General features: G+C 49.1%; 1 long non-coding RNA gene across 1 annotated transcript; it reads left to right on the forward strand.

Annotated features, from left to right (window-relative positions):
- On the forward strand, positions 1-18,650 carry LOC114197820 (uncharacterized). The gene is made up of 7 exons (XR_003606963.2): positions 1-198; positions 1,037-2,280; positions 3,226-3,749; positions 11,016-11,235; positions 12,938-13,169; positions 16,704-17,053; positions 18,588-18,650. It is a non-coding gene; the product is annotated as an uncharacterized LOC114197820 (long non-coding RNA).
- Positions 18,651-20,398: the final 1,748 nt, after the last annotated feature.

A 20,398-nucleotide genomic window follows, 5' to 3' on the forward strand; every position in this document is an offset into this window, starting at 1 on the left:
TTTGGGAGCAGACTGCTAGGCTTGAACTGTAACCACCGCTCCCCCGCCCCCGCCAGATGGGCGCCCCGGACCACTTGCTCTCTTCCTGTTACCTGCCCCACCCGTTAGATGAGACCACGTGCAATACTGAGCTCCCGGGTCTGCTTTGAGGATTGCAGGAGCAGAGGTACGGGAAGCACGCAGACGGGCTGACATATGGTACGGTTTTAAATGTCAGAAAAGGTTGTGCTGTCTTCTTAAAATGAAATGCACATCTTTCTATATTTTCTATAGTCAAGAATTATATAAGGAATTGGTCTACTGACTTCAGCCTTATACTGGAGGCATAAAAGATTTTTGTCAGGGTCTTGAGTGATGAGGACACCTGGGGTGGGAAGGAAAGATCTGAACTGGAAGTGTTTTTAGAGAAGAAAAGGCATTGGTGGTTGGTCTTTCCAAAGCAGAGAGAGAAATCCCCATGATACTGGTTTAGGAGGGCAGCACAGGAATGCTGTTCCCCTCCCAGAAAGGGCAGAAAGAAGGAAATTGAGGGGTTATCTCCTCGGTGGTATAGCTCATGCTCTTCTCTGCAGCTCTCAGACTCTCTGCAAAAACCTTTGACACACTCCCTCTCATCTTTTAAGTGAGCTCCACGTGCAGTGTGGAGTCCAACGTGGGGTTTGAACTCAAGACCTAAGCTGAGACCAAGAGTCAGATGCTCAACCGACTCAGCCACCCAGGCGCCCCTCTCTCATCTTTTAAAAACCTGTGGTCAAGCTAGACCTCTTTTTTGATGGGTCATTAAATAGCAATATATTCCAGTAAAGTGGGGGTTTCTCTTTTTTTCTCTGTATTTAAGCTAAGAGAATTATTCTTCAACTTAGGAACAGACTTGTGTTTCTAAAATGAAGTCTCATGTTGACAACTTCATGTGCAAAGTTATGTGGAAATAGGGAAGTAGAAAGTAGGAGACTGAGTTCCTGGTTAGTCCACAGATGTCTTATTTGACCACGTTCTAGAGTCATTTATTTTAAGATTTTATTTATTTGTTTGGCAGAGAGAGCACAAGCAGGGGGAGCCGCAGGCAGAGGGAGAAGCAGGCTCCCCGCGGAGCAGGGAGCCCGACGCGGGACTCGATCCCAGGACCTCGAGATCATGACCCGAGCCGAAGGCAGCCGCTTCACCAACTGAGCCTCCCAGGCGCCCCGAGAGTCATGTTTGAAAAGAGGAGGGCAAACCGTAGGACTCCATCGCTCTCGATGACGTCTGATGTCGTTTGGAGTAAGATAAACTTCTTACCTTGGCTCTTCCGTGCGCTGCTACCCAGAATGATCTTGCTCCGGGCACAATATTACTCTACGCATTTGGTGAATACACCGGCTTGTCTCCCTCTTGGGAGCTTTCCATCTTCCATTCCACTTGCTTGGACGGTTTTTGAGTGGCTGGCTCACTGTGTCGGCCACGCTTCCGTGGTGTTGCCGCAGGCTCCGTGGGAGTTCTTCTGCTTCTTGATGGAGTCAGGGCTGTGGGTGAGGTGGCTAACCTGTTCCACGCAGCATTCTTCATCCTGGCAGCGAGGTTTGGAGGTGGGCCAATCAGCTCACTGAAAAATGTGGGGGAAAAAGTATTTTGTGGAACTGTATGAAATTAGATATTTTACACTTTGACCTACAAAGTGGCCATTTTTATATGATTGCTCCTAATGCTTTGGCATCTTCCTGGCTCTTTGAGTATTTCTCACTAATATTCTCACCTGGGACATAGCTCTTGCCTCTTCCCACCCAGGTGTATTATTCTACCAAACCGCACTCTGTTTCCTCTCCAGATTTCTAACTTTTTCTGTCCTTCCCCCAACTAAACTTTCCATTTTTAGTCCGGCTAATCTCAGCTACTGGGTGAAAAGCCGTCAGAAAAAATTTGTATTAACTTGAGACAAGTTGGTAGCTCTTTGCTCCTACTAGAGTTATTGGCATTTAAAGAAGATTCTGGGTAGCCCATGCACAGTTTCACTTGACAAAATTTAAGACACTTTGAGAAAGTGAAATGAAACAATGCATTGTGGACGGTTGTATTTGTCAATGTATATTTTTCTATTACACACATGACAGAATATCTACATCAAAATGGCTTAAGTAAAGAGTATTTATTTATACATGATGAGAAGGGTGGACTTCTCCCACCCTCCACACACACACCGGAAACAAGTAAAAAAGACTGGACAGAATAGATAAAACAGTGGTTTTTAAGACATTGAACTTCAGGCAATAACGAACAGGATCTCTGACATGGACAAGAAGGGAGGTGAGCCCCTCAAATACTCCAGCTTACTGCCAGCGAGAGTTTGAAAGCTGTGGCCTGGGAGGGTGCCCCAGGTGGAGCCCAGCATCCTCCCTGAGTTCAGGGTGTGGACTTGGGGGTCAGAGGAGCAGAGTCAACTGGGGTGTGCAGGGTGGGGTCCTGGAGGGAGTCGCAGAGGGAGAACTTCATAGGTCTGCAGAGGTTCATTCTTTGTGTCTTTATCTGAGTACTAGTGTGGGGCATGGGGGGAACTCCCAGAGGGTTAGAGAAAAGGCATCTCAGAGCACACATGTGGCTGAGAATAGTTCATGTTCCCACCAGTCAGGATGAAAACTTCATAATTCACGGGCATTTTAGGTAAAGGCTTTTGCCTCAGAAATGGTGCAGAATGGGACTTAGACTTACAAGTTGGTCTAGTCTTGCCTAAAAACTTAAAATCAAGACCTGAAGGGATTAAATTATTTCCAAATAGCTTAATACATCCCAGAACAAAGCTCGAGAATATTTAAAGGAATACAAAAATATTCAACAATCAACAGTGTAAAACAGACAATGCTTGGCAACCAATAAGAAATTATAAGGCATGCAAAGAAGCCAAAAAATGTGACCCATAATGAAAGGAAATATCGATTCAAAAACCAATCCAGAAAATGGCACAGCTTTTAAGAGTAGTAGTAAAAGATATTCTCACACTTACTGTAACTATGTTCCATATGTCAGGAAGCTAGAGGAAAGATTGAACATGGCATGGAATATTGATCTCTAGAGATGAAAACAGTTCTATAAAAAAATACTTTGGAGGGGATTAATGGCAGATGAGACATGACAGAAGATTAGTGAATAGGAAGATGCAGAAATAGAAAATATCCAAAGTGGAACAGTACAAAAACTGAATAAAATCAGCAGAGCACCAGTGATCTGTGGGATAACTTCAGTGTCCTGATATAGGTACACCTGGAGCCTGAAGGAAAGGAGGTATGGAGACAAATGGAAACACGGGCTCAAATACTTCCAAATTGATGAAAGACTACACACCCACAAACCCAAGAATTTCAATGAGCTCCAAACACAAGAGACATGAAGAAAATTACAGAAAGCAGGCTATAATCACATTTCTTAAAAACCAGTGATCCAGAAGAAAGTCTTAAAAGCAGCTGGAGGGTGGGGAGAGACGTTCAGTGTCCAGAGAAGCACAGATAAGAAGGGCAGTGGATTTTGCATCTGAAACAATGTAAGTGAGAAGACAGAGCAGCATTTTTAAAGAACTGGACAGAAAACAAAATCCCAAATTGACATTTTGGAATTCTATAGTTAGAAAAAAATAGCCTCCAAAAACAGAGGCAAAATAAAGACATTTTTGGGCATACAAAGGCCAGAAGAATTAGTTACCTGGAGATTCCACTATAAGAAATGCAGGACAGTGACACCAGGTGAAATCTGGATCTATACAAGGAAAAAGGATACCAGACAAGGTAACTATATGGGTACATATTTTTCTTACCATTTAATCTCTTTGTAACACGATTGTTTAAAGCAAAATTAATACTGATGTAATGTGAGGTTTATTTATTTATTTTTAAAGCTTTATTTATTTAATTTAGAGAGAAGAGTGAGGGGGGTAGAGGAGGAGCAGAGGGAGAGGGAGAGAAATCTGAAAGCAGACTCCCCACTGAGCACAGAGCCCCACACAGGGCTCGATCCCAGGACCCCGAGACCATGACCTGAGCTGAAACCAAGAGTTGGCTGCTTATCCGACTGAGCCACCAGGTGCCCTGTAATGTGAGGGTTAATCACATAGGCACAGGTAAAATGTACCGTGTCAGTTGCATAAAGGCCAGCAAGGCTGAAATGGAGTATACTGTTAACGAGGTTTTACACTACACCCTAAGTGATGGAGTGTCACTTGAAGGCAGATGGTGACACCTTCTAGATGTACACCATATACTCGAACACAGCCACTTAAAGACAGGTAACCGATAAGCAGATAATGGAGGTAAAATAGGATCACTAGAAATAATCTCTAGAAAGCAGAAAAAGAGGAAAAAGGGGAAAAAGAACAGATGGGGCAAATAGAGAGCAGATGTCGAGAGAGTAGACTTAAGTCTAACCCTACTAATAATCACATTACATGTAAATGGCAGAAACACTCAATAAAAAGGTAAAGATCGTCCAACCGTGCAATCTTGTATTCGCCTATAGGAAACCCACTTCATTTACTTAGAAATTGGGCTACAACTGACATACATGATATTAGTCTCAGGTGTACAACATAATGATTTGATATGCTGTAGATCCTGTGAAGTGACCACAAAGTGTCTATTACTCATCACCACACACATAGCTATACCAATACTTTTTCTCGTGATGAGAACTTTTAGGATCTACTCTCTTAGCAACTTCCAAATGTATAGCATAGTAGTATTTAAAGATAGTTACCATGCTCTACATTACCTTCTTGGGAAACTCACTTTCAGTATAAAGTCATGAATTAGTTAAAAGCAAAAGGATGGACAAAGATTTACCATGCTAACACTAATGAAAAGGGAGCTGGGTTGACCGTATTTATATGACAGTAGACTGTAGCAAAGAAACCAGGATGAAGAGCATCATTTCATAATTCTAAGGGGAATTAATTTATCAAGAGGTCTTAACAATTACAAACCTTCACATACCTAATAAGAGACCATCAAAATACATGAAGCAAATTTGATAAATGTACAAGGAGAAGTACAAAACCCCACAGTCAGATTAACACCCCTTCTCAGCAACTGGCAGAACAAGTGGACAGGTACTCAGTGAAGATATAGAGCAGATTACCATCCAGGCTGAGTCAACAGAGGCTTCTAGAACACTCTAACCAACCGGAGTAGAATACACATTCTCTTCAAGTACATGCAAACATTTACCAAGAAACACCATCTTCTGGCCATAAGACAAGTCTTAGTAAATTTAAAAGGACCTCACACAAAATATGTTCTTTAACAACATGGAATGAAAAATTGGAAGCCAGTAAGAGGAAAGTCTCCGCAAAATACCCAAGAATTTGGAGACTAAATAACACACTTCTACCCATGAGTCAAAACCACTGAATCAAAAGAGAAATTAGTATTTTGAACTGAATGAGAATGGAAACAGCATATCAGGGTTTGTGAGATGCATTATGGCAGGTCTTTGAGGGAATTTGTGGCATAATGTTTTCCAAAAGGGGCAGTTATTGCACTAAACACTGATACTTGAGTTGAAAAAGGCACAGATCCATGACCTTAGCTTTCACCTTAAGAAATTCTTAACAGGGGAGCAAATGAAACTTGCTGTGAGCAGAAGAAAAAAAAAAAACGGTTGAATGTCAGAGTGGAAATCAACAAAACAGAAACACAGGTAACAGGAGAAACCCAATGAAAGTAAACGCTGGTTCTTTGAAGAGGTCAATAAAATTAATAAGCCTCTAGTCAGGGTTAAAAACAAGACACACTGCGAGGAACCAGAGGTAAATTAAGATGTTATTGGGATAATAACAGGAGAGTCTAAATAATGTCACGCCATTAAATCCAACCACGTGGGCATGGCGGGCACATTCCTTGAATGGCAAACTCCCAGAAGATCACTGCAGAAGACACGAGTTACGTAGCAGCCCCATGTCTATTAAAGACACATGGTTACACACTAAAGATAGTGAAGATGCATTAAAATCCCCGCAGAGAAAACCATAGGCTCCGGTGGCTTCTGGGGCAGATTCTACCCAATACCTGAATAAGGAATAATACAAATTCTACACAAATTTCAGAACACTGAAGAGGAGGGATTACTTCCCCACTCACTGGAGGCCAGCAGTACTTGGTACCCAAACCAGACAAAAACATTAAGTAAACTCCTGACTATGATTGCTCATGAACACTGATGCAAAGATTCTTTTTTTTAATTTTATTTTATTATGTTATGTTAATCCCCATACATTACATCATTAGTTTTTGATGTAGTGTTCCATGATTCATTGTTTGTGCATAACACCCAGTGCTCCAGGCAGAACGTGCCCTCTTTAATACCCATCACCAGGCTAACCCATCCCCCACCCCCCTCCCCTCTAGAACCCTCAGTTTGTTTTTCAGAGTCCATCGTCTCTCATGGTTCATCTCCCCCTCCGATTTCCCCCCCTTCATTCTTCCCCTCCTGCTATCTTCTTCTTCTTTTTCTTCTTAGCATATATTGCATTATTTGTTTCAGAAGTACAGATCTGTGATTCAACAGTCTTACACAATTCACAGCGCTCACCGTAGCACAAACCCTCCCCAATGTCTATCACCCAGCCACCCCATCCCTCCCACCCCCGACCACTCCAGCAACCCTCAGTTTGTTCCTGAGATTAAGAATTCCTCATATCAGTGAGGTCATGTGATACATGTCTTTCTCTGATTGACTGATTTTGCTCAGTGATGCAAAGATTCTTAAAGTGTTAGCAAACCCAATCCAATAACACATAGGAGGATAAGACTTCATGACCCAGGAGGCATCATCCCAGAAAGGCAGAATTAGTTTAGCACGCAAAGGTTAATCAGTGCAGGTAAGCCCATCTGCACTACACCATGGGATCGTCCCAACAGAATCGGAGCATTGGGCAAAAGTCAACATCCGTTCCCGATTAAAATGGGCAGCAAAGTTGGGCTAGAAAAAAGCCTCTTTGGGCTTGTCATATGTGGTCTCGTTATGCTCCCTCTGTACCCCACTCTGTTGAGAGATTTTATCAAGAAAGGATGTTGAGTTTTGTCAAATACTTTTCCTGAAACTACGGAGACGATCCTATGGTTTTTATCCTTTATTTGTGGCTGTGGTGTGACCCACCCCTGGAATAAATCCCACTTGATCATGCTTTTAACGTACTGTGGAGGGGCGCCTGGGGGGCTTAGCCGGTGAGGCGTCTGACTCTTGATGTCGGCTCAGGTCGTGATCTCAGGGTCGTGAGATCAAGACCCGGCTCAGGCTCTGTGCTGAGTGTGCAGCCTGCTTAAGGTTGTCTCTCTCCCTCTGTTCCCTCCCCCGTCTCTCTAAAAAACAAAAAACAAGACAAGTCCTGTTGAATTGTTTGTTAGCACTTTATGGAGGATTTTTTGCACCTGTTTCTTTCCTTGTACTGTCCTTGTCTGGCTTTGAAATCAAGGTAGCACTGGTCTTGGAAAAGGACTTGGGAAGATGTCCCCGCCTCTTCTATTTCTGGGGAAGAGTTTGGGAAGGACCGGTACCCATTCCTCGTTACCTGTTGGATAGAATTCACCAGTGAAACCATCCCGTTCTGGGCTTTTCTGTACGGGGAGGCTTTTGATGACAGGTTCGATTAGTAACCTTCCTTGTGACTGGTCTGCCCAGATTTTCTATTTCAAATCATCGAGGTTGTCTGCAGCACGTAAACATCCCGACTCTACCCTGTACTTAGTGAGTCAGCATCTTCAGGGGACGGGCCTGGGAATCTGTAATTTTAGAAAGTGCCCCAGAATTACCCTCCCACCAGTCAAGTTTGGAAAATCACCAAGATGAGTCCCTTTCACCCGAGATGATGAAGTGATTTTTCATCAGATGATTCTCCCCCTGGCGGCTGTGTCCCGGCTGGTGCCCGGGGGGATGAACGCGTGTGAGGCCAAAGCTCTGCCTGTCTGGTAAACACATGCGGCTCCACCAGGTTTCCCCAGGCCTAGACAGAATTCTGTTAAATGGAAAGAACACCTTGCAGGCGATCTTTTTAAAAATTAAACTACTCCTATAGCTACAATACTTCAAAATCCAGGCATCTGGCGGTGCCGGCTCTGTGCCTCCCTCCCCAGCTCTCCCTCTCTGCTGCCCTCGGTTGGGCCAGCCCCCTGCAAACCCCAGGGCCTTTGTGCTTCCTGTTCTCTGCCTGCTCTGTGTCTCCCTGCAAACTCTTTCCTGTTTTCTCTCCTTTGAAACAAAAACAATGGCGTCAAACAAGTTTATTCTCTCACAGTTCTGGAGGTCTGAAGTGAAAAGTCCGAGTGTCAGCGGGCTGTGTTCCTTCTGGGGGTCGTCCAGCTTCTAGAGGTGCCCCCTTCCTCTGCTGGGGGCCCCTCCCCAAAGCCCTCCGACCTCTGCCTCCTCCCTCTCACGAGTCGTGGGCTCACCTGGAGGGTCCCCTCTGTAGCTCAAGCTCCTTTGACCTAATCACACCTGCAAAGCCCCTTGGCCCCGTGAGGTGGTGTTTTCACAGGCTCTGGGGACTGGGACAGGGGCATTTTGGGGCATCACTCTGCTGGCCACGGCTGGGCCCTGCCCTCGCCCGGGGGCGCCTGCTTCCAGCCTCCGGGACTCTGTGCATCACGGTTCGCCCTCCCCTGGCCACGCTCTGCCCCTATGGCCCTTCACCGAGCCTTCTCCACCCTCACCTGTTTGTTTCCGTGAATCCCTTCCATACGAGTGTCAGGCCCTTTTCCCGATCAGTGATGGTGGGTGAGCAAAGCAGAAGGCACCTGTCCTGGGGGACTTGACTGCCCACGTACCTTCTATGTGACGCAAGTACCCACCACCCCGTGGAGCATAGGCGCCCCGGTGTGAGACCTCAGGTCACTCTGAGCTCCGGCGGCTGGAACTGGGTTAGGCGTCGCTCCATGTTTACCGGTCAGTCCCATGATGGCCACAGGAGGGCACTCACGCTCCACGCTTGTGGCCACACTTCTGGGGCGAGGATCCGGTGGCGGGAGGGGGGGGGGAACGGTCATTAGTTATCCCTCCCGCCCGCATACCTTCTGGACAAGGGAACAGGGTGAGTCCTTGTTATCAGTGGCTGCGTCCGGCTTGTGAGTTGGGGAAGAAAAGCCACGGCAGGCGTGTCATCTGGGGTGAAGAGCCGCTTTGGCCACCTGGGCTCCTTTGTCACATGTCTGTGGTCCTCGTAGAGCTTGTGTGTTCACAGCTGCTGAGGCCCTTCAGGGTGTCAGGGCACTGCCGCTGGGTGCGGAGGGATCGCCGTGCTCTCCCCTGGGGCTGCTGGAGCTCACGGCCTTCACCCGGAGGCGCGGGGGCCCCCGGGGAGGCACACACCCCGCCAGCCTGCCCATCACCGCCCCCCCCGGCCAGCCCGTCACCCCGCCGGCCAGCCCGTCACCCCGCCGGCCAGCCCGTCACCCCCCAGCCTGCCCGTCACCCCCCCAACCTGCCTGTCACCCCCCAGCCTGCCCGTCACCCCGCCGGCCTGCCCGTCACCCCCCCCCCGGCCTGCCCGTCAACCCCCGGCCTGCCCGTCACCCCCCAGCCTGCCCGTCACCCCCCCAGCCTGTCTGTCACCCCCCAGCCTGCCCGTCACCCCCCCGGCCAGCCCATCACCCCGCCGGTCAGCCCATCACCCCACCAGCCCGTCACCCCGCCGGCCTGCATGTCACCCCGCCGGCCTGCCCGTCACCCCGCCGGCCTGTCCGTGACCCTGCCAGCCAGCCCGTCAACCCCCAGTCTGCCCGTCAGTCCCCCGGTCTGTCCATCACCCCGCCGGCCTGCCCGTCACCCCGCCGGCCTGTCCGTGACCCTGCCAGCTAGCCCGTCGCCCCGCCGGCCAGCCTGTCAACCCCCAGCCTGCCTGTCACGCCCCCGGCCTGTCCATCACCTTCCCGGCCAGCCCGTCACCCCCCCCCCCCGGCCTGCCCGTCACTCCACCGGCCTGCCCGTCATCACCCCCCAGCCAGCCTGTCTGGGAACAGCCCTGCTGGGAAGCCCTATTTCAAGCGGAGGCAGGTGTGCGCACTTTGACGAGGAGCAGTTACCTGCTCGCACTCCCTATGAGACTTTTAGGGAGATTGTTCCGTGCATGGACCCATGACCTGAAATCCCGTAATGTGCCGAGCAGAAATGAGATGGTGTCTCTGGCAGACCAGGGACTGAACATATGAAATGAAACGTAGCACAGCGAGCCAGACTCTGGGGTGGCTCCTCGGGCGACAGCGTTTCTCAGCGTGGGTGTCACCGGGCCATCACCTGTGGGGGCTGCGGGCACACAGCTCAGGCTCCGAGCCCTGGGAACCATCAGGATGGCTTGTGGGACCACGGTGCTGTCCCGTGTGGCTGCTTTAGGGGTTCCTGAGATTTTAGAGGCTATTAGGCCTTGATGTTTGAAAAAAGGGAAAGGGGCAGAGTTTTAGTGAAGGGGGCGCCTCTCCAGCTGCCACAGGCCCCAGGGTCGGCGAGGGAGGCGAGCCAGGCTGCAGACTGACTCACCGGCCCCAGGGCCTGCGTTTTGGACCAGCTCTGGCGGATTCTGCCGCTGCTGGTGCTTGGACCACACTGGAGAACGGTGGCACCACACGGAGCCTCACGGCCTCGTTCATGGCCTCTGTTCACTCAAGAATGCTGCGTGCCCACCGCGTGGCAGGAGAAATCATGAGTAACATGGAACTTGGCCCCTGTCCCGTTGAAGCTACTGGTGTCGTTTGGGAAACACAGACGGGTAACTGCTAACTTGCTAATGCTGTGAGCAATGTAGCGCAGCGGAGGGCAGGGGTCAGGGAAGAGTGCGGGGCAGGGGTTTGCGGGATGGATGGGGCCTGGGGGGAGGGAGGGAGCCGTGGTGCAAAGCCCCCAGGGGCACGTGGCTGGAACACTGGGGGGGGAGAATACCTCCTCGTGACCAGGGGAGGTGCAGGACCTGGGAGGGTGGGAGCAGAGCGCCGGGTCAGCGGCCGGCCTGGTGGTGTAAGGCCCCTGTGCGCACCATGGGGATGTGGGGACTGAAGGCTCTCCTCTCCCTACAGGAAGTTGTGTACGTTTCCTCGGACACACGCGCCCCTGCAAAGTGTGAGCACAGATCCTACGCCTGACCTTGGGCCCAGGAAACCGAGATGTGCCCCGGACTCCCCACCAGAGGGCGGCCTGAACCGCGTAGCAGGTGCCGGCACAGGATTCTCCTACTGAAAGTCCTGGAGACACAGGGCTGGCGCCGGAGAAGCCGGAAACCGTCACAGAGAGGGCTGGGTACGCCAAGTGTCCCCTTCCCCTCCCTCAGCTTGGTGGGTTTCCAGGGGAAGGAGGTACTGAGCTCCCTCCCTGATCTGTGTCGGGTGCAGAGCGTGAGCAGGACATTGGGTTAGCTGTTCTGTGGCGTCCATTTCCTTCTGTTGGTGGGGGTGCGGGTAACAAGGAGACGGAGAGCCCCATGACCTCAGAGCTCCGAGGGTCAGCCAGTGACCTGCCGTAGGCTCCGCCTGGAGACTGCCACCCTGACCTCCCCGGCCAGTGACCCGCCCTCTGCTCGTCATCTCAGCCCCTGAACAAATGCTCTGGTGTTTCCGCACGCCAAACTTGGAGCGGCCGGTTGGAGCCACAGCTCCTGTCTTGTCCTGGACTCAGCTTGCAGGAGTAAACAGGCTGCCCCACCTGGACCCCGGTCCCCTCAGGCAACATGCTGCTCAGGAGCGCACCGGAGGGGCTGCTTGCTGGGGTCTCGCTCATTCCAGCCTGGGGTGTCCAGGTGTCGGAGGTTGCTGTCGGCCAGCACGTTCCTTTCTTCCTGGGAACACGGTGTGATGCCCTGGACCCCTGGGCAGGCAGGCGTGGCCGACGGCATGAGGGTGCAACGGCTGACCGTAAATCTTCCACATCAGCAGCCGTCCCCTGTGTCGTGTGCCTGGCTTGCTGTAGGCAGCAGGCTGGGGACACCGGGTCCCTGGATCGCCACGCGAGGAAGCCACGCAGTGGGGTAACGGTGAACGAGAAATAAACACCTGTTCTGCATCAGCATCCGATGCTTTTGGATGTGCTTGTTTGGGCTGCTGGCTTCGTCTTACCTAAAACAGGCTTTCTTTCAGATCCGGGGAGAGAGCCGAGCGAAGAGAATCACAGGGCAGCCATCCCCACTGCATGGCGCCGGGACTGTGGCTGGCCCGAGTCGATGCAAGAAGACAGTGTCCCTTAGGGTCCCCGAGAGTCCCCTCCCCTGAGATGCCATCTCCAGAACGGAGACACGGGTGCAGAATCTCTGGAGGAGGCCGTGTCCGGCCCTTCTGCTAAGCAACTCAGGGTTTATCCGAACGCTCAGAAATCAGAGATTACTCTTGGAGGTCACCGCCCTCATGGGTCTGCTCTGCCAGTGCACAGTTTATGGCCAAATGATGACCAGGCCTGGCTGATTGTAGTGTCGTAAATTCACAGGACAAGTTCGTGGAGACCTTGCCAAGGGTGTGCCGCTTGGCCGTTGCATCACATCTAGTTGTGGGGAGATGGGGGTGGCCAGCTTGGCTGAGAACAAAGTATGCGTAAACATTTTCCCCCGCTGATATCAAGCATATTAGTCAGTCCCTTGGTTGCGAACCGTAGATTGACACGGACTCTCTTGTGCAAAAAGGAACATTTTGAAAGAATGTTGAGAGTTCACAGAATTGTCGGGGGGCTGGAGGGTCGGGCTTGGGTAACAGAGCCAACCAGGGTGGCTCAGGAAGGCTGGGCTGGAGGAGTCGCAGCTGAGGCCAGGATGTGAGCGGACTGCCCCGGTGTCTCTTGGGATGCGAAGGCCGGAGAGGCGCCTCGCCCCCGGGGCTGGACCTGCATGCGGAGGGGTCTTGGGAATATCATTCTTTCTCAGGCTTTCAGGCAACGGGGGGGGGGGTGGTGAGGTGGGGGGCAATCTCAGTCCTGAGCACAGCCCCTGGGCATAAACACCCTTGTCTCCATTTTACAGATGAGGAAACGACGGTTCACAGGCCACAGATGGGGCTGTTCAGCTAGCAAGGAGCAGAGCTGGGGTTCACACCCGGGTCTTGTCTCTTCTGGGCCTGTGCTGCCATTGCATTTACCATCCAGTGTGAGGATCGCTGGGGGTCAGCCTTGACTTGGAATATGCTCTCCTTTTGCTGGGAGAATTTGGAATGAGACTCTACATTTTGGATCAAGATAACGCACAGGCAGTAAAAGTAAGCTGCAGGGGTCAGAGGTTAAATTTCCCCACGGGGAGGCAATTTTGGGAAAAGCTGGAGGGGTTGGAGGGGCCAGGGAGGGAGGAGAAGGGAGGAGGGTACCTGGCCCCAAAGTGAGCTGCTATCATCATCAAATATTTCCCTAATTGCAAAAAAATTAAGGGACTGAGAGATGCCAGGAAAATAAAGTACAAGTGTACTAGGCGTTGGCTTTTTGGCAAAGCAAATTTGTCTGTAATCATTTTTTTAAAAGATATGAAAGGAATTGCCTCACACAATGATCCCTTAAGCCTGGCTTTCATCTGTTTCTGGAGAAACATTGCATTTTGAAGGGATCCACATTAGCTGAAGGTGGTGAATTTGTCTGTTAATTGCTTTCTATTATAAATCTAAGCAACATTTAACACCACGAGGGAATGCAGACTTATCAAGGAAGCTAAAAGTAGAAATCGTCTTTTTCTGAGTTGCAAGTTCTGTTTTCCTCGTCGAGAATGGATGTCTTCACATCTTCGTAGAACACCATTTTTTTTTATGGGGGCATAAGGGCAGAGGGAGAGGGAGAGAAAGAATCTTAAGGAAATTCCACGCCCCGCATGGACCCCGATGTGGGGCTCAACCTCACAACCCTGGGATCAAGACCTGAGCCAAAATCAAGAGTCAGATGCTCAACCGACTGAGCCTCCCAGGCGCCCCCCAGAGCACCACTTTGTATCACTTAGGGGGGGTCACGGGAGTGAGGCCTAAGGAGCTCCAAGAGCCTCACAGGTGTGTGCGTCTTGAAAGGCATGGCGGGGCAGAGACCGGTTGACCTCCCCCTCCAGGTGGGGCTCGGCGGTGCTCAGCTCTGCAGGAATGGTTAATCCTGAGCATGGACTGGGGAGGGGGTGAGGTGGCCACGCTCACTGCCTCAGGCATTTAAATGACTGTGATGATCTCTGAGCCGGGTGGTTTTATTTTCTTTGTCAAATCACTTTTGTAAATTGGTCCATACTGCTCCCTTCACAGAGCCTGAAAACTGGCAGGCCTCAGGCCTTTTTTGGACTGCACACATCTTTTCAGAATATTCACATTAGCTGGCAATGTTGGACCATACAAAGGTTTTAAACAAAATTTAGAATTTCCAGCTTCTCCAAAAAAACAAAAACAAAAAACCCCAGAGAAATCAGAAGTCTTGCAAAATGGAGCCCTCACGTGTGCCTTGTGGAAAGAACCATATTCCCAGGACCGGTGTGTCTCCTCCCAAGCACGTCCTCCTGCTTTCTGACCCTCCGGGACCCAGCAGCTCTCCCTTAGGGTGTCACTGTGGCAGACACGGCCGGTCCTCACCTTCCCAGCAACGTGTGTGAGCTCAGACTCTCCCGTGTCCTCGCCAACACTTGGGGTAGTCAGCCCGTGTTGTTTTAGCCATTCTGGGGTGCGCAGAGTGGGAAATCACGCTGGTTTTAATTCGTATTTCCTCATGACTAATGATGTTGCTCAGTCGCTTGTGTGATCTTTGGCCATTTGCACCTCCTCTTTTCGGAAGCCTCATGGTCCCAGAAATGGCTCTCTACCCTGAGTTTTCCAGCTTCTTCCTGCCTCCCAGAACCAGCTCCTCACACCCCTCCCGGGGACACCAGGCCTCCCTGGGCAGCCCCTGATCCGTAGAGGCCTGCCTCCCAGAACCCGACCGAAGCCGGAGGGCAAGAGATCGCTTGTTGATCCGGTCTCTATGCGTCAGGCTCCTTCCACACGGAGCGTAAGGAACGCTCACGGGAACCTTCTGTCGATTCCCGTCCGCTGACTCAAGCCTTTGTGTGTGGCCCGGAGGCAGAGCAGACGTGGGGGCTCTCCCGGCACAGGGTAGTGGGTGGGCACATGGGAGAGTTTTGGGGAGCCGTGGGGGCAGGACCCATGTAAACACTGAACACAACATCCTACGCAGCACTGGGGCCCATTTGCTGAAGCAAAGCCTCTGCAGAACTGCACTGTATGAAGCAGGTCAGACTACCCACCGCCCAGCCCCTGCCTGGGCACCACGGCTCCTCCCACAGCTGCGAGCGGGGAGAGGTGCCCTCAGCCGCACGCGGCCTGCAGCTGCTTGCCACACACCGCTTCTCTCCTGCCCGCTGTCCCTCGCCGCTGGGCCCCGGCTGTCCCGCCAGCAAGGCTGTGGATGCCCCGGGTCAGGAGTCACGCGGTGGGCCAATCCACGTCCCTTCTCACCCCCCGTGAGCAATCACGCACCGTCCTTGAAACGTGTTTCCGACTGATGGCTAGTTCCCACGAGGGCCCAACCGGACAATACAAAGTGGGGACTTTGGTTTTCCAAACACCCGTTTCTGACTAAAGAAGGCAGACGCAGAGTGGGGCAGCTGACGTTTCCCCAAACAAGCAGTTATTCATCTGAAGAATCTCATGCTAAATATAGACGTGGAGAGAGGTCAGGAGCTTTAAGAACATATGGCATTCTTTCATCTGCTATTTTAAAGTCTTCAGATTGGTAGAGAATGGTCTTTGTTTTCTGCATGTAAGCCGAAGCAAGAGGTACTCCTGGTTTGTGTGGTTTGGGAGGAGGGGCTGCCTCTGCCATTCATCTGAAATTCCTGAATGTTGTAAGGTGGAATTGTGTATATATGGAAAAAAAAAAAAGAAGCATGTAACAGCTGGTTTCTTTCTTTCTTTTTTTTTAAAGATTGGTTTATTTACTTGAGAGGGAGAGAGAGCACAAGCAAGGGGAGAGGCAGAGGGAACGGGAGAAGCCGACTCCCCACTGAGCAGGGAGCCCGATGCGGGGGCTCGATCCCAGGACCCTGAGATTATGACCTGAGCTGAAGGCAGACGCTTAACCATCTGAGCCACCCAGGCGCCCCTAACAGCTGGTTTCTTAAAATGAAATGCCCTACTATGTGCTCCAAACTTTTATAAAACAGGATTTTAATGGCCTATGTCATGTGTGGGACGCATGCTTCCTGTAAAGATGTGAAATATTATATACAAGGGCCTCCGACTTCTGACCCCCTCCTCTGTTTCCAGAGGCGTATTCTCCTCTCTTTCTTCCCAGAACTTTCCTGTGCCTCTACATACCTTTATGTGTGTCCCAGAGAGAAAGTGCATGTGTCTGTGTGTGTTTTTACACGAATGGTGTCACATTATTCCGACGGTTCTGTCACTCGTTTGTTTTCACGCGGCTTGTCTTGGAGAGTCTCCACGTTAGCACCTGCAGATCCTTACTCATTCTTTCGGCTGCTACGCAGTCCTACAAAATAGGAATGTTTATTCTGCCAGTTCTGAAGAATTTGGGGGTGGTTCTGAAGCCTCTAAAATTTATAGTTTGATGACTTGCTTCCATTACCAGGGAAGAAGTAATCTTGGATTTCTTTACATTTCCTAAAATCCCTATCATGTTGAGGATTTCGCCTCTTAAATATCTGCAGCAAGCCAGGGTTCCCTGGGGTAGTGTTCTCTCCTGGAGGTGCCCCTTTGTCCTTTATATTCGTTTGCATAAACTAATCAGGCTTTCTCTCCCATTCCTTGTTAACTGAGATTTAGGTGGTTGCGATTTCTCTGTGGTGTTTATCGGAAATGAGTCTGAAGACATAGTCACAATGAGTCAGAGAGGGAGCCCACGCCTGGAGCTGCTAATGACTTCCCACAACTTTCCAGCATGAGCAGAGGGGCTGAGGAAAAGACCGACGTGGGGAGGGCAAAGCTGCGGGACAGGACCTCAGGCCAGTTCGCACGAGCTCCTGGATGCAGCTGTGCCTGCAGCCAGCAATCACCACTGGCGTTTTCCTCCGCTGGACCAGTCATACGTTTTCCTTTCGCGGCCAGCAAACGGGTCGGCAGCAGACACGGCCCTCCCTGACAGAGCTCCGATGTCAGATTTTGTCACTATCTTGGTATGTTTCTTTTCTGGTTTCAGCATCCTTCACAAAGTTGTTTTTCTCCTTGATACCATGTTCCTCTTCACTATGTATTTCAACCTTGCAAAAGACCAAATTGCGACAGTATATTCAGGTTAAATCATTACTTGTTTGACTGCATAATGGTTACTATGTATATACTTGTTTATTAGTTCCTGTTTGGCGTAGCTAACGTGGCAGAAACAATCTAGCAAGAATTCTTTTCTATGCAACCATGGCATAACCTATCTGGCAACACATTTTATAGTCATCTTAACTCAAGTGTGCTGGGAAAGTAACATATGGAGAAGTTTTGTTGGCTCCTCATTACATTTATGTTTTCTTGTATTCGTCATTCTTGAGCCCCTGCCAAAAGTTTATATCTAATTGCCTCTACATCATATTTTCCCCTCAACTAGAAAAAAAAGTGTGCCCTGTAAATTGTTATAAACACTTTCACTGCACAGTGATTTTGTTTTCTTGTTCCACATGGACTCGCAAATTTAAAATTCTTCGTAAGGCGCCTTGGACTTTATTTCAGGCAGAGCAAAGTGTGAGTGGCACTCTTTCTCTCCTAATGAGAGTATGCTGGGCATATCGGCCACTGCTCCCATGCTTTATTATTGTGGCGTACCAGAAGGGACCATTGATAAAGGCTCAAGCTGGGATGGAATACGAAGGGTTTTTTCTATTAAAGAAAGAAGCATTCTCTTGCAAGGAAAATGCCACGAGACTGGGAAGGTTTCCAAAGCCTTTGAATCGTCGCACACAAAATCACTGTAAAAACTTAAAAATAAACCCTTCAGTGGTACCTGTGAATGTGAGCCATGTGTCTGAGGTGAGTGAATGAGAAAGAAGAGAAAGAAAAATATTTTGCAAAATATTTTTCTTTTGGAATATTAGGACATAGTGTGGCTGTACAGTGCAGTGGTTGGAAACGTGGATGCTGGAGTATGACTTCCTGGTGTGAATCTTTACTCCCCTACTCAGAAACTGTGTGACCGTGGGAACTTAATCACCTCTCTGGGCTTCACTTCACTTCCTCATCTGCAAAGCAGTGATGACAAATTGCATATATCCTGATAGGATCATTGTAGGGATTTAATGAATTACTGTAGGTAGGCACTTCGAATAAGGTCTGCACATTGTTGCTGTGCTATAAGGGTTCACTATGAGGATGATGATGAAGATGATGGCGATGAAGATGATGGTGATGATGATGAAGGTGATGTCTATGATGATGATGATGAAGGTGATGTCTATGATGATGGTGATGATGATGAAGGTGATGTGTATGATGATGATGATGAAGGTGATATCTATGATGATGAGGACAATAGTGATAAACACGGCTGTGGGAAAAGGTGACAATCTTACCTCCTTCTACCAGGACTTGGCACTACCTGGTGCAGCCTGGTTGAGGAACTCCTCATTTTGAGGAGACAAAATGTCTAGGATCAAACTAGAAATATGTTTGTATTAAAAATCTCAAAAAAAGTCATGATTTCAGATATATTTTTTCCTCTTCCAGAATTTGAAAACTCCATTGCTCTGCTGCCTCTTCCATGGTGCTCGGAGGTCTTGGATTCTGCATTCCTTCATATATTCTGTGCAGCACCTGCACAGATTCAAGGCTGTTTTCCTACTCAAAGGAAAACAAGACTGGGTGTAGATGTAGTAATACTTTTGGAGTGGGGCTACAAGCAAGGGTTCGCCCCCTGCTTATGTCACGGCTGTGCCTGTAGGTCTGAAGAAGATGTTTGAGTCCACGCAGTAAATGTCAGTCGGCTCTGCTCGTTTATAATCAGTAGGTTATTCCTTCCTCACACAATACCCTGCTGAGTGCTTTGTGCTCCAAAGAAGTGTTTCGTTCTGATCTTGCAAATGATTTTGGAAAGATTTTCCTGACATTGTCAGTGTCTACATTGGGAAAATTTTGCCCTAGGATGTGCCCCAGTTCTCAAGTGGACTTTGGCCAATCCACCATCCCCCACTACAGGCTACGATTTGTAACCTGAACCAAATGATTTCAGAGGAATACACTTTTCAGTAGCTTAATATCATTAATTTAAATAGATTAGAAATGCTATTATTTCCTACATTTATAATTATTACTTGGCATACTCTTTGTCTGATCATCTCTAAGTACATGTATGTATGAGGGAAATAATATGCCATTATAGGTATAATTTGATAAAGGCACAGAAAAGGAACAGGTCACATAAATGATACCCATGCAACCAGCATATTAACATTAATAATAATAATTAACTAGTTTAGAATAACCTGTAAGGGAGATTACATTCAGGATTCAGGAAATAGGATCTTTTTTTTTTTTTCAGAAAAGATTTATTTATTTATTTTAGGGAAAGAGAGAGCATCAGCGGGGGGAGGGGCAGAGGGAGAAGCAGACTCCCCACGGAGCGCGGTGCCTGATGCAGGGCTTGATCCCAGAACCCTGAGATCATGACCCGAGCTGAAACCAAGAGTCAGGCGCTTAACTGAGTGAGCCACCCAGGTGCCCCAGGAAATATGATCTTAAATCATTGCATAAATGGTGTGTTTTCATTTAGTGATATGGAACAACTGGCAATTTCATTAAGTGCGAGAGAAAGATGAATTCAGGGTGTAAAACCTGTGTTTCCAACAATTCTGCACATTCTGAGTTAGATGATTTCTTAAGTGTGGTTAATAGACCTCCAAAATTTAGGGTCAAGGAAATAAAAATAATTTGGACGAAGACACATTAACTATGTAGGTATCTTAGTTCTGTACCTCAGACAATCCTATCTGTGGCAAACGTGAAGATACTAGATAATGACCGTTAGTCATCGCTGGGCGTGTATGCTCCACAGTCCCTCTTCCCCCCAAGGCCAGGGTGCTGAGTGTTATTTCAAAAGTACAGTTTGAGCATCTATATCGGCCTCTCCATCTCAGGACCCACATTGACATGCACGCTGTGGGGGGCTTTGGTCCTCGAAACCATCCCCCAACACAAAACAGCAAAATCCTGCATTGGACCATCTTTTTAATTCCTTTTCTGAGGAGAGGAGTGTCAAACCCATTAGACAGTCAACGGCACTGCCACTTTATTTTAGAAACAGTGCAATATGAGATAACCCATCTTCTCTGGAATTCTCATGGGCTGTAAGGCTTTATAGGAAATGGGGCCAGGCAGGAATGAAACCGAACAGCTGGGAGTTCGTCAAGCTCTTCTCTCCCAGGATTTACTAAACAATTTAGGACCAGGAATGCATAGGGATCTCTGAGCTATATTACCAACCAAATTCCAAGAGAAATTGTCTTTTTTTTTTTTAAATGTAACTATAGATTATCTTTTTC

This window comes from Eumetopias jubatus, unplaced genomic scaffold (genome assembly GCF_037043125.1).
Source record: "Eumetopias jubatus isolate StellerSeaLion01/CBP00866 unplaced genomic scaffold, mEumJub1_p1.0 scaffold_16, whole genome shotgun sequence".
Taxonomy (NCBI): domain Eukaryota; kingdom Metazoa; phylum Chordata; class Mammalia; order Carnivora; family Otariidae; genus Eumetopias; species Eumetopias jubatus.